Source organism: Moschus berezovskii, chromosome 26, assembly GCF_049115385.1.
Source record: "Moschus berezovskii isolate FMDL1 chromosome 26, NW_MosBer_1.0, whole genome shotgun sequence".
Lineage (NCBI taxonomy): Eukaryota > Metazoa > Chordata > Mammalia > Artiodactyla > Moschidae > Moschus > Moschus berezovskii.
In genome coordinates this window covers 16098297-16110792 of record NC_142485.1, presented here as the reverse complement: position 1 = coordinate 16110792, position 12496 = coordinate 16098297, and the positions used below count along the sequence as shown (strand labels likewise).

General features: G+C 42.6%; 1 protein-coding gene across 4 annotated transcripts in view; it reads right to left on the bottom strand.

The window, feature by feature from the left end:
* POFUT3 (protein O-fucosyltransferase 3) overlaps nucleotides 1-12496 on the bottom strand; it is a 105414-nt gene that overhangs the window by 49804 nt on the left and 43114 nt on the right. The window lies entirely within an intron of this gene.

Genomic DNA, 12496 nt, shown 5'->3' with positions numbered 1-12496 from the left:
AGACACGACTGAGCGACTGAACTGAACTGAACTGAAACTGCTCTTCCAGACATCAGGTGTAGTATATTTTCAGTTAGTGTGAGTATGTTAATATGTAATTGATCGTATGAAAAGTTACATTTTTAAAACTGCTACTTGTATAAACCTTTGCTCTTTTGCCAGAAACTATGGGTTTTGTGCATAGTTTTCACAAATCTTGGATTTACCAGACTGTCTTTTCGCTGTTGTGAGTTTTGTAGGAGTTAAGCATTTTTGTGGTTGATAAAATGTTACTTCTATACAAGTCCTCACTCCCTCCTTTCTTTCATCCAAAATTGACTGTAATCTCAGTTTGCCTCAGGCTGCATTGTCCTGCTGCTTTGTAACAATGAGCAGTCTGTATGTCTTTTTCTATGACAACTAGATACCCAACTGACACTGAACTGACACTTCTAGGAGGTGCAAAACTCATGTTAACTTCTGAAGGTAATTTAGTTTTGTGGCTGAGAATTCAGTGAAAGTCACATGAGTTTCTGCAGTAAGCAGTAGTGTATGTAAGAATGAGTTTGGCTTTTAGGGTTCAACCATTTCAGATCCTTTACAAGCAGTAGTAGCTGAAACTGAAAACTAAATGATTAAAGTTTATTTCTGAGAAATGTCTCAAGTTTCTGAATTTTTTTAAAAAGTCCCACTCATTAAAGTATTTTTTTAATTGGAAAAAATGCAATCCATAATGCTTTTGAACATAAATAAAAATAAATACTATATAAGGAAACTAACCTATTTGAAAACATGGCTGTATGAGAAGGGAATTTTTATTTCTAATGCATACATGTGACAGGATTGCAAAAAGCTAGTTACTCTGAGGCAGGAGACAAAAGTAAAGAAGTTGTATATTCATGTATATGGACTAAATGAGAGTGGACCAAGGTTAACACAAAATTTAAGAACAACCTTAACAACAGCATTTCTATGACATTCTGAATACTAGGTCAGTTGGTGGTTTGCAGTAGCTTAAAAGATGCTTCTCATGTTTGAAAACTAGGAATACAGGGGAAAAGGCTTAATACAAGTGTTTGAGTGTGACATGCATTGCATGCTTTGATCTCTGGGGTAACTGTATTTCATCTTTAAATGAAAACTTGGAATCATTTCAGTAATTGGAGTTTTGCTTTGGAGAGGTCTTACAATGGAACTAGGACCCACTTTTTTGAGGGAACTCTGGCTATTATATGTTTGGTCCTTACACAATTTAAACTTGGACAAATTTATTCTATTTAAGCCATAAGTGTCAACATGTAAACTTGTTTTGATTAAAGAATTTTTCTATTAAAAATTTTTTCTATTCTATTAAAAAAAATCTAATTATTAACTCAGAGTAAACAAGAAAAGTAATCAGCGTACTGGTTCATCTATGAATATCATTTGGATGGCCATATAATGCATGGTGAGTATTGATCTATCAAATACAATAATAAAAGTGGAAGGCAAGGATACTAAAAGGGGAGTGCGTATGTGTGTGTTGAGCAACAGAAGGTAAAAGAATAAATCCTGATCTTCCAAGATAAGAGTCAGCAGTTAACACATAACGTTGAAAAATTATGACATAGTAATATCCATGTGTTACTTAGGCTTCTCACTTGGCTCAGTGGTAAAGAATCTGCCTGCCAATGCAGGAGACCCGGGAGACGCAGGTTCCATACCTGGGCCAGGAAGATCCCCTGGAGGAGGAAATGGCAACCTACTCCAGTATTTTTGCCTGGAAAATTCCATGGAAAGAGGAACATGGGGCCTCAAAGAGCCAGACACAACTGAGTGACTGAGCATACATGCGCTATGTTGTAATACTTAGAAATCTAATGATAGAATCAAGAGAGTCAGATAACAGTCTTGAGTGGTAACATCAGGAGAGAGCCATTCACTGTCTAAACTTAGAGTAGGTGTGGCTTTCATACCAAGGGAACACTTCATGCAAAGATGGGCTCGATAAAGGACAGAAATGGTAAGGACCTAACAGAAGCTGAAGATATTAAGAAGAGGTGGCAAGAATACACAGAAGAACTGTACAAAAAAGATCTTCATGACACAGATAATCACAATGGTGTGATTACTCACCTAGAGCCAGGCATTCTGGAACGTGAAGTCAAGTGGGCCTTAGAAAGCATCACTACGAACAAAGCTAGTGGAGGTGATGGAATTCCAGTTGAGCTATTTCAAATCTTGAAAGATGATGCTGTGAAAGTGCTGCACTCAATATGCCAGCAAATTTGGAAAACTCAGCAGTGGCCACAGGACTGGAAAAAGTCAGTCTTCATTCCAATCCCAAAGAAAGGAAATGCCAAAGAATGCTCAAACTACCGCACAATTGCACTCATCTCCCACGCTAGCAAAGTCATGCTCAAAATTCTCCAAGCCAGGCTTCAGCAATCCGTGAACCATGAACTTCCAGATTTCAAGCTCGTTTTCGAAAAGGTAGAGGAACGAGAGATGAAATTGCCAACATCCGCTGGATCATGGAAAAAGCAAGAGGGTTCCAGAAAACCACCTATTTCTGCTTCATTGACTATGCCAAAGCCTTTGACTGTGTGGATCACAATAAACTGTGGAACATTCTGAAAGAGATGGGAATACCAGACCACCTGACCTGCCTCTTGAGAAACCTGTATGCAGGTCAGGAAGCAACAGTCAGAACTGGACATGGAACAACAGACTGGTTCCAAATAGGAAAAGGAGTACGTCAAGGCTGTATATTGTCACCCTGCTTATTTAACTTATATGCAGAGTACATCATGAGGAACGCTGGGTTGGAAGAAGCACAAGCTGGAATCAAGATTGCCGGGAGAAATATCAATAACCTCAGATATGCAGATGACACTACCCTTATGGCAGAAAGTGAAGAGGAACTCAAAGGCCTCTTGATGAAAGTGAAAGGGGAGAATGAAAAGGTTGGCTTGAAGCTCAACGTTCAGAAAACTAAGATCATGGCATCAGGTCCCATCACTTCATGGGAAATAGATAGGCAAACAGTGGAAACAGTGTCAGACTATTTTGGGGGGCTCCAGAATCACTGCAGATGGTGATTGCAGCCATGAAATTAAAAGACACTTACTCCTTGGAAGGAAAGTTATGACCAACCTAGACAGCATATTAAAAAGCAGAGACATTACTTTGCCAACAAAGGTCCGTCTAGTCAAGGCTATGGTTTTTCAAGTGGTCGTGTATGGATGTGAGAGTTGGACTGTAAAGAAAGCTGATTGCCGAAGAATTGATGCTTTTGAACTGTGGTGCTGGAGAAAACTGTTGAGAGTCCCTTGGACTGCAAGGAGATCCAACTAGTCCATCCTAAAGGAGATCAGTCCTGGGTGTTCATTGGAAGGACTGATGCTGCGGCTGAAACTCCAATACTTTGGCCACCTCATGTGAAAAGTTGACTCGTTGGAAAAGACCCTGATGCTGGGAGGGATTGAGGGCAGGAGGAGAAGGGGACGACAGAGAATGAGATGGCTGAATGGCATCACTGACTCGATGGACATGAGTCTGAGTGAACTCCGGGAGTTGGTGATGGACAGGGAGGCCTGGCGTGCTGTGATTCATGGGGTCGCAAAGAGTCGGACACGACTGAGCGACTGAACTGAACTGATGGCTTTCTTAAAAATTAAAATGACGTGAACAAAAGATTATGTAAGAAATAGTATCTTCCTCCTCATCCCTTAGGCACCCAGATCCCTCTCCTGTGTTTCTTTTATGTTCCACATTTTTTAAAAAGGCTTCCCAGGTGGCCCTGGTAGTAAAGAATCTGCCTGCCAGTGCAGGAGACGTGGGTTTGATCTCTGTCTCGGGAAGATAGTCTAGAGAAGGAAATGGCAACCCACTCAATATTCTTGCCTGGAGAAGTGCATGGACAGAGGAACATGGCAGGCTACAGCCCATGGGGTCGAAAAGAGTTGGACACAACTGAGCACACACGCACACATACTCAAATGTGTGCACATGTGCATTTTTTTTTAAATGGAAAGATGGATGGGAGGAACTAGGGAAGGAAGGAAGGGAGTCACATTTAACTGAATCCAGGAAAAATAAATTGTAAGATGTACTATTATTTTTTGTATCACTAAGAAAAATATTTCGGGACTTTTCTTCAGATCCAATGGTGAAGATTCCACTCTTCCACTGCAGGGAGGCATGGGTTTGATCCCTGATCCACCTGCCACAAAGTGTGCCCAAAATAAAGACAAGAAAAATGTTTCCAATTAAACTGTTGATACAACGCTTCCACATACTGAGAATTTTTATTTATACTTACTGAAAGAACTCTTTCAGATTTTCTCATACATTTTTTATCACTTATCACTCCTGTTAATATCGTAAGAAATACAGAGGTGAAAAATTGTTTAAGTATCTAATACACTTTCACAGTCAGAGTCCAGCTCTTCTGAATCATTTTCCAATCTCTAATGTCTCTTTTTGAACACATTATTTTGTTCTGTGCCATTAAGACTGCTGGCAATCCTAATACAACAGTGTAAGTCACCTACAACTCAATTAAAAAGAAAAAAAGATTGCTGGCAATACAGACTGCTTTAAAAAGTGCCCCACTACTGTCTCCAGGATTTTTCTCCCAAACCACTGACACCCATTCCCAACTTTTGATGATGATGCTTTCTCGGTGTGACCAGAAGCCGTCAAAGAAAGGTTTCTGACACCACCTTGACTCATATTTTCCTCAAATGACCCTTCACTGGTTTGGGGAGGGAAACATCCACCAGCTGCAGTGGTCCCCTCGTGCCAGATGGAAGGACAGCCCAGTTCATGCCCACACAGATAATCTCAGCTGCATCACTGGTGATGCTCCATGGACAGTGATTGAAGGAAGGCTAGAAACACACATGGTCACCTGATGCAAAGCGCTGACTGGGAAAAACCCTGATGCTGGGAAAGATTGAAGGCAGGAAGAGAAGGGGGTGACAGAAGATGAGATGGGCGGATGCTGTCACCGATTCAATGGACATGAGTTTGAGCAGACTCCGGGAGATGGTGAAGGACAGGGAAACCGGGCGTGCTGCAGTCCGTGGGGTCGCAAAGAGTCGGACACGACTTAGCAACTGAACAACAGAAACACAAAATACATGCTGATTTCAGAGATGTTAAACTTGAAAAAGAACAATGCTCCTTCTGCTCTTTTTCTAAAACAGGCTAAATTGCTACTGCCGATGGGCCTGAGGAGGAGAACACATCTGAAAGATGAGTTTTCCAAACTGCCCTACTCCTCATTTCACTGCTCCCTATTCAGTTATCTCGTGGGCTTCTGTACAGGCCTGAACTATAGCATTTCTCACACTCAGCTATAATGATGTGAGCTCCTGTACAGCCCCCCAGCAGACAGAGGGGCTTTCGAGGACCCACGTCTTACTTCGTCTTTGCTGCGGGATCTAACATAGTTTCTTGACTACTGCAGGTATTCAAAGATATTTGGGAAATAAATATAAGAAGAGGTAGTGAAAGAGAAAGAAGTGAAAGTAAACACGGGGTGTTGGGACTTCCCTGGTGGTCCAGTGGTTAAGAATCTGTTTGTCAATGCAGGGGACAGGGGTTCGACCCCTGGGCCAGGAAGATCCCACGTGCTGTAAGGCAACTAAGCCTGCGTGCCATAACGACTGAAGCCCCAACTTGAGAGCCTGTGCTCTGCAATGAAAGAAGCCACCACAATGTGAAACCCACACATTGCAACGATAGAGTAGCCCCCGCTCGCTGCAACTAGAGAAAACCAGCACGAAGACTCAGCACAGCCAAAGATAAATAAATGATTTTTTAAAAAGAACCAGGGTGTTAACAACAAGCATGTGTCCAGGGAATAGAGCCCAAATGTGGAACCACTGAGAATTCTAAAAAAGAAATCTTTCATACAAATGTCATCGGCAAATTATTAATATATCAGTCCCATCACAAGCAACAAGAATTTCAGTTCACAATCCTAGATGTCTGATTTCATGACCTGCATCTCCACCCAATGAGGTGAGCAGGTTTCTGCAAACATAAACGGATATATTAAGTTAGGGAGACAGAGATGAAATGATGAGAAAAATCACTACATCATCTTAGGACTTTTCTCCTGCCTCATTTTCTCTGACAAGTAGAGCACTTTTATTTTAATTACTTAAGATGGTACTTCATGGTAGCCTAGTGATACTACTGCTCATTAAAAAATAATAATAATAATGAAGTCTTCGCCACACTTTAGCATCCAGTTATTAACTCTTCGCAAAAAACAAAAAAAACTGACAGAGCCAATGATTTGAGAAAGGATTAGTGAGTTATATAAAAATTAAACATGGAATAGTGGACTTCCCCAGTCTGGTACAGTGGATGGCAGTCTGCCTGCCAATGCTGGGGACACAGGTTCAATCCCCGGTCCGGAAAGTTTCCACATGCCTCAAGGTAACTAAGCACGTGCGCTGCAACTACTGAGCCTCAGCTCTAGAGCCCATAAGCTGCAACTGCCTAGTCTGTACGACTCAAGCCAGCGCCCCAAAAGAGAAACCACCACAATTATTAGAGAGTACCCCCACTCACCGCAACTAGAAAAAGCCCTCCAAGCAACAAAGACCCAGCACAACCAAAAATAAATATATCTTTTAAATGGGATCATAAGGAAATACTAAAGAACTAGACTCTTAGCTGAGCTTCCATTCAGGAGACCTTTCAGGCGGAAGTCGCGCGTGCGTGCCCAGTGGCTCAGTCGTGTGCGACTTGCTGTGACCCCATGGACTGTAGTCCACCAGGCTCCTCTGTCCGTGCGATTTTCCTGGCAAGCATACATGAGTGGGTTGCCATTTCCTTCTCCACAGGTAGAGTTCTAGAGAATTCCATGCTGACCACATTTTCATTAATGTTTATTCTAATGAAACATCTTAGCAGTCAGTCATGGAAAATGATTAAAACTCATTCTAATCCTGAGCTCATGCAAATTCCATGAAATTATAACTGGCAAGTTAAATCAATAAGCCAAGTGTCTAAAGTCTTTTCTGAGCTTTATACAAATCAGATGTATAAATAAGCAATAAATAAGATTTTATTGAAAACAGAAAATTTGTTTTAGCTTGCAAAATTTAATTATCCATTTTCATTTTGTTTCAAAATTGTCACATGTTAAAAGAATTTAAACTTTGAGGGGAAATTGGTGCAGCCTTGTTGAGGCCCATTTGGCAGTGTGTACCAAAATTTAACTTAATTTATCCATTGACACAATAACTCCATTATCAAATATCTAGAGAAGTAAGAGTACATATGGGCAAAGACAGATGTACATTTGTGGTAATAAAACAGAAAAACAGCAACCTAAATAACCATGGACAGGAGAATGGTTAAGTACATGTAGGTACTGCCATACTACTGAATCAACGTAACTTCAGACAGAACGAAGTAAACTGATACAGTCTAATGTGAAAAAAAAATCTTTAAAACAACATGTTTAAATGGAAAAAAACAATATATATCTATGGTATGATTCAGTTTAAGAAGAAAAAACAGACAAAACTACAGGCTGAATTCAATTATACATAAAAATTCTAGAAGGAAAATCTAACTGGAGAAGGGACTGAGAAAGTAAGGTTGAACGTTTTCGCTTGCTACATTTATTGTTTAAATTGCATCAGTGATTTGTTCATGCCTTAATTGTGTACATTTTAAAAACCAAAAAAAAATTAAAAGCAGGACTTTCCTGGTGGTCCAGTGGTTAAGACTCCGAGCTTCCAATGCAGGGAACAAGGGTTTGATCACTGGTCAGGGAAATAAGATCCCACATGCTGCACAGCAGAGCCAAAAGGGTTTTCTTTTTTTTTTTTTTAAGGGAAAAAATGAGACACCTCTCTGAAGAGAAGCATTAAAAAGCCTCACAAATTCTGTATAGCACATAAAGGCTCCCAAATCACAGCCCAGAACTGCCACCTCACCCCAGTGCTACTTTCGAAAGATTTCCGTTGGAATCCAGCGTGCTTACAAGAGCATTATATTTCAGAATTTATGCTGGAAATTATGTGACTCAGTCAACTGCCAGGAATTTCATCTGCCCCAAAAGGAAAGCAGGCAGATTACAGCTTCCTTGACCATCAACAAGTGAACATGTTCAGCTAACATCCAGTGAGTGAATTACTTCAGATATAAACGCGAGATTGGCACACATCTTCAGAGAAGCCACCTTAGGGCAGAGGCTTGTAATTCAGTCGAAAAAGTGGTTGGATTTTTTAAATTAAACACATCAAAATAATCAAGCTGGAGCCCATCAAACCAAGCACCTTGAAATAATAATAATGTTTATTATTTTAATGTTAATCTTCTTGCTTTCAATAGGGCTTCACAATTTTTGATTACATTGAAAAGTATTAAATGCTGGCAGTGCTGGAGCTCTTAAAGGAGCATTCTGGAAAGTAGAAAAGTAATGAAACATAACACGTCCTTAATAAAATAAGGAACTAAACTATAAAAAATATTTTTTTACAAAAATCAGTTGAGTTTAGGGCTCTGTGATGACTTAGAGGGGTGGGCTGGTGGGGGGAGGGAGACTCAAGAGGGAGGGGATGTATGTATATACTTATGGCTGATTCATGTTGTTGTACAGCAGAAACTAACACAACATTGTAAAGCAATTATCCTCCGATGAAACATTTAAAAAAATAAACAAAATTTTTAAAAAATCAGTTGAAACCGGATAAGTGACACAAAGCCAGCAAACCCTCCAACTGCAAGGCTCGCAGAGGGTTCTCCTGGAGCCCGGGTCCCTGGAGCTGAGACTCAAAGTAAAGAAACCTAACATGTCCCTTTTTCTTGTCCTTCATCTGTTTATAGACACTCACTCCCCTGGCAGCCTAATGTTCCTCACCATTTCTAGTACAGAAGCTAGGGTGAGCCACTCATCCCAACTTGCCTGGGGCATCTCCAGTTTTACCAGTGAAAATCCGGTACCTGAGCCCTGGGCAACTCGGGACAGCCAGTCACCCCCCAGGCCACAGTCCCATCAAAGAAAACAACGTCCAGGCCCTTAATAGCTGCAGGCAGGAGTCTTATTGCCTGTCAGATACATCTACAGCGTGGGCTACAAATCAGAGTCTCATTGCTTTTTTTTTCAAGTCTTGACTGAATTTGTTACAAGACTGCTTCTGTTTCTGTTTTGGTTCTTGGGTGTGAGGCACGTGGGATCTTAGCTCTGGGACCAGCGATCAAACTCGCACCCCGTGTGTTGGAAGGCGAAGTCTTTATCACTGGACTGCCAGGACAGTCCCATGTTTCATCTCTTTTTGATTGGAAGCGAGAGGAGTCTCCAATATATGCTTTGAGACAGAAGCCAGACAAAAGACAGTCTACAGTCTCTAAAAGAGCAAAACTATAATCGATGGTGCTAGAAATCAGACCGGGGGATAGTAGAGAAGAGGGAGTAGGGCAGACTGGCTTACAGAAGGCACAGGGGGATTTTCTGGAGTGGGTAAATGCTCTATATCATAACTAAATAAGTTGCAACCAACTGCTGACTTAAAATGTATTTGTTATATGTAAACTTAACCTTTCAAGAGTTTATTTTATTTCTATTTTATTACTGGAGTAAAACTGCTATACAATGTAGTGTAGGTTTCTGCTGTACAATCAAGCTAATCAGCTCTATGGATACATAAATCCCCTCCCTCTTGCACCTCTCTCCTAACCACCCCCATACCCCCCACCCAGGTCATCACAGAGTACCGAGTTGAGCTCCCTGTGCTACATACAGCAGCTTCCCACCGGCTATTTATTTTACACATGGTAGTGTATACATGACATGAGTTGATTTTAAAAATAAGAGTGAGGGACTTCCCTAGCAGTCCAGCTGTTAAGACCCCACGCTTCCACTGCAGAGGGTGCAAGTACACTCCCTGGTGGGGAAACTAAGATCCCACATGCTGCGGTGGTGGAGCCAAAAACAAAAGAAGAGCCAGATCTTCCATCACCCAAAGGATGCAGGACAGACTGGAGCAACATCTTTTAGGGATGCTGTTGGAGAGCTCCCTGAAGCTTGAGGAAGGTCGAAGATCCACAGTCACTCTCAACTCTACACTTACAGGAAGCTAAGGCAGCAGCCCGTTACCCCAATTCCTATGAAAAATAAATTCGAAATTCACTTAAAGCTTGTGCAGTCCTCCATTACAGGAAATTGTACAGATTCCTTCTCTGGAAATATCGAAAGAAAAGCATGGCCACTGTTCTCCCTGTTTTGTTGTTGTTATAACTATGAACTCATCAAAAGACTAGAAGAACCGGAGTACAATAGAATCGGAGGCGGGGAAGATTGCAGTGCCTTCTGAACAATGCACCAGGGGAGCCCAACACAAACAGAGATAATCCCGACTATGGGAACCTAATCTAAGAAAAATGTGTGAGGTGGCTTTTGGTCAGGAGGTGGTCTCCGTTTTGACCCTGAGGTCTTATCTACTTACTTCGAGGAAACATCTGAGAGCTGGCGAGATGCTAGGGAATGGAGGCACAGGCCTTCAGGATGGAGGGATGGGGTACCTCAGAGGGGACCAGAGAAGTCAAACCAGTGCCCTCCAGCCAATCATGAAGTGACCCTCCCCTTCACAACCTCGAGTATTTGGTTTTTTAGAATATTATCTTGCCGTGCTCCCAGGAAAGCATCACTTCTCAGTTCTCCATCTCTTCCTTGATTCGAACGCTGCCCAGAGATCTGGGAGGCACTACCAGTTGCTGGCATCCGAGGCTGGAATGGATGGAATCTGCCTCATTGCTGGGCAGCCCTGAGACAGCTGTGACCTTGCCAAGGCCCACAGGAGGGGAGGCCCTGCCTCCTGGTGGAGAATGGGGAAGGAGAGAGCAGTCCCGCCAGCTGGAGCTCCCTGAACTTGCACTGCAAACTTCTCAAGCAAAAAGCCAGAAGTTCTCCCACTTGCTACATACCTGGCGAGGGATGAGACGCCCAGCCTCGGGTGTGTGCATGTGTGCACACTGCCATGTGCCAGATGTCTGCTGGTTCCTGCTAGCCAGTAAAGCGGCTCCTCACGCTGCACCCACAGAGCCAAATGTCTTCCCAGAATTATTTCCCGACTGGGAAATGGAAAGTTACTGGGTTGACTCTCCCATCTGCTGGTATGTAATAAAGTCTGGTCCATAGCCGAGATCCTGGCCCCGGGGAAACATGAAAAACAGTCCTGGAGCTGAGCGGGCATGCAGGGGCCCCAGTACAGAGCCACCTGCCCAGATGGACCCCTCGGGCCAGCCGCCTGGCAATGATGACCACCCCGGACCCCATTTCACTCAGGTTTCCTACTGGATCCTCAGGTCCCCTCCCGTCTAATAACAAGCCATGGATAGCGGCTGGGTTTTACGGTCCAGGCCATTCAGGTGCCAAGCCTTGAAAATAAATCCTCCCCCGGTAACTTGGAGCTAGCGCTCAGGAAAAATAATGACACCAGAGAGATATCTTTGAGCTCACATGAAAGGAGTGAGAGGATTAGAATCGGTGAATGACGTTATGAGAAAAATAGCACTTTCGCTGATCCAAGGTACATACGAAAATTAAGACGGGATAACACAAAATCGGGATGAAGGAGAGACACAGGGAAATGCCGAAGATGTGTCTAATCTACAGCACAGCTGGAACGAGGCCAGGATGAACCACGGAGTAGTATTTCTACTAATCTGCTCCCTCGCAGATAGGCTGAAGAGGATGCGCTTACAGAATGACTCTGTCTCGGAATGAAAAACTGCACAGGGCCATTAGTTACTCAGAAAAGGAGTCTTCAGGCAATCTTCATCTGGGGTTTAAAACAACAGCAGGCCAAACCAAGACGGAGTAATCTTTTCAGCATCAGGAACCGACTTCATGAAAGACAATTTTTCCACAGACTGGTGGTGGGGAGAGGGATGATTTCGGGGTGATTCAAGCACATTACATTTATTGTGCGCTTTATTTCTATTATTATTACATCAGTTCCACCTCAGATCATCAGGCCTTAGGTCCCAGAGGTTGGGGACCCTTTATCTGGAGGACCCTATCATGACCAGCTCTAAATAAAGCACGTGTGAACCTCACTAAGCACATCAGAGTCTTGAAGCCCAAAACTCTAAATTGTACTTGACCAGCATTCGCCGTTCACAGCTCAGAACAGGCATTTAACCAATTCAAGGGAACCATTTTGACAGTTAACATTCGAGCAATGATTAAATAACAATTGCTGTTGTTTAGTTGCTCAGTCATGTCCAACTCTTGTGCCTCCATGGACTGTAGCCCGCCAGCCTCCTCTATCCATGGGATTTCCCAGGCAAGAATCCTGGGAAATACTGGGTTGCTATTTCCTTCTCTAGAGGATCTTCCCAACCCAGGGATCAAACGAGTGTCTCCTGCATTGGCAGGCAGATTCTTTACCACTGAGCCACCAGGGAAGCCCTAAATAACAATGTATCATACTTAAAATCCATCCTTACTGACTACACATTTTCATTATCTTTAAAGATCTGAGACAGTAAAATCCTCCAC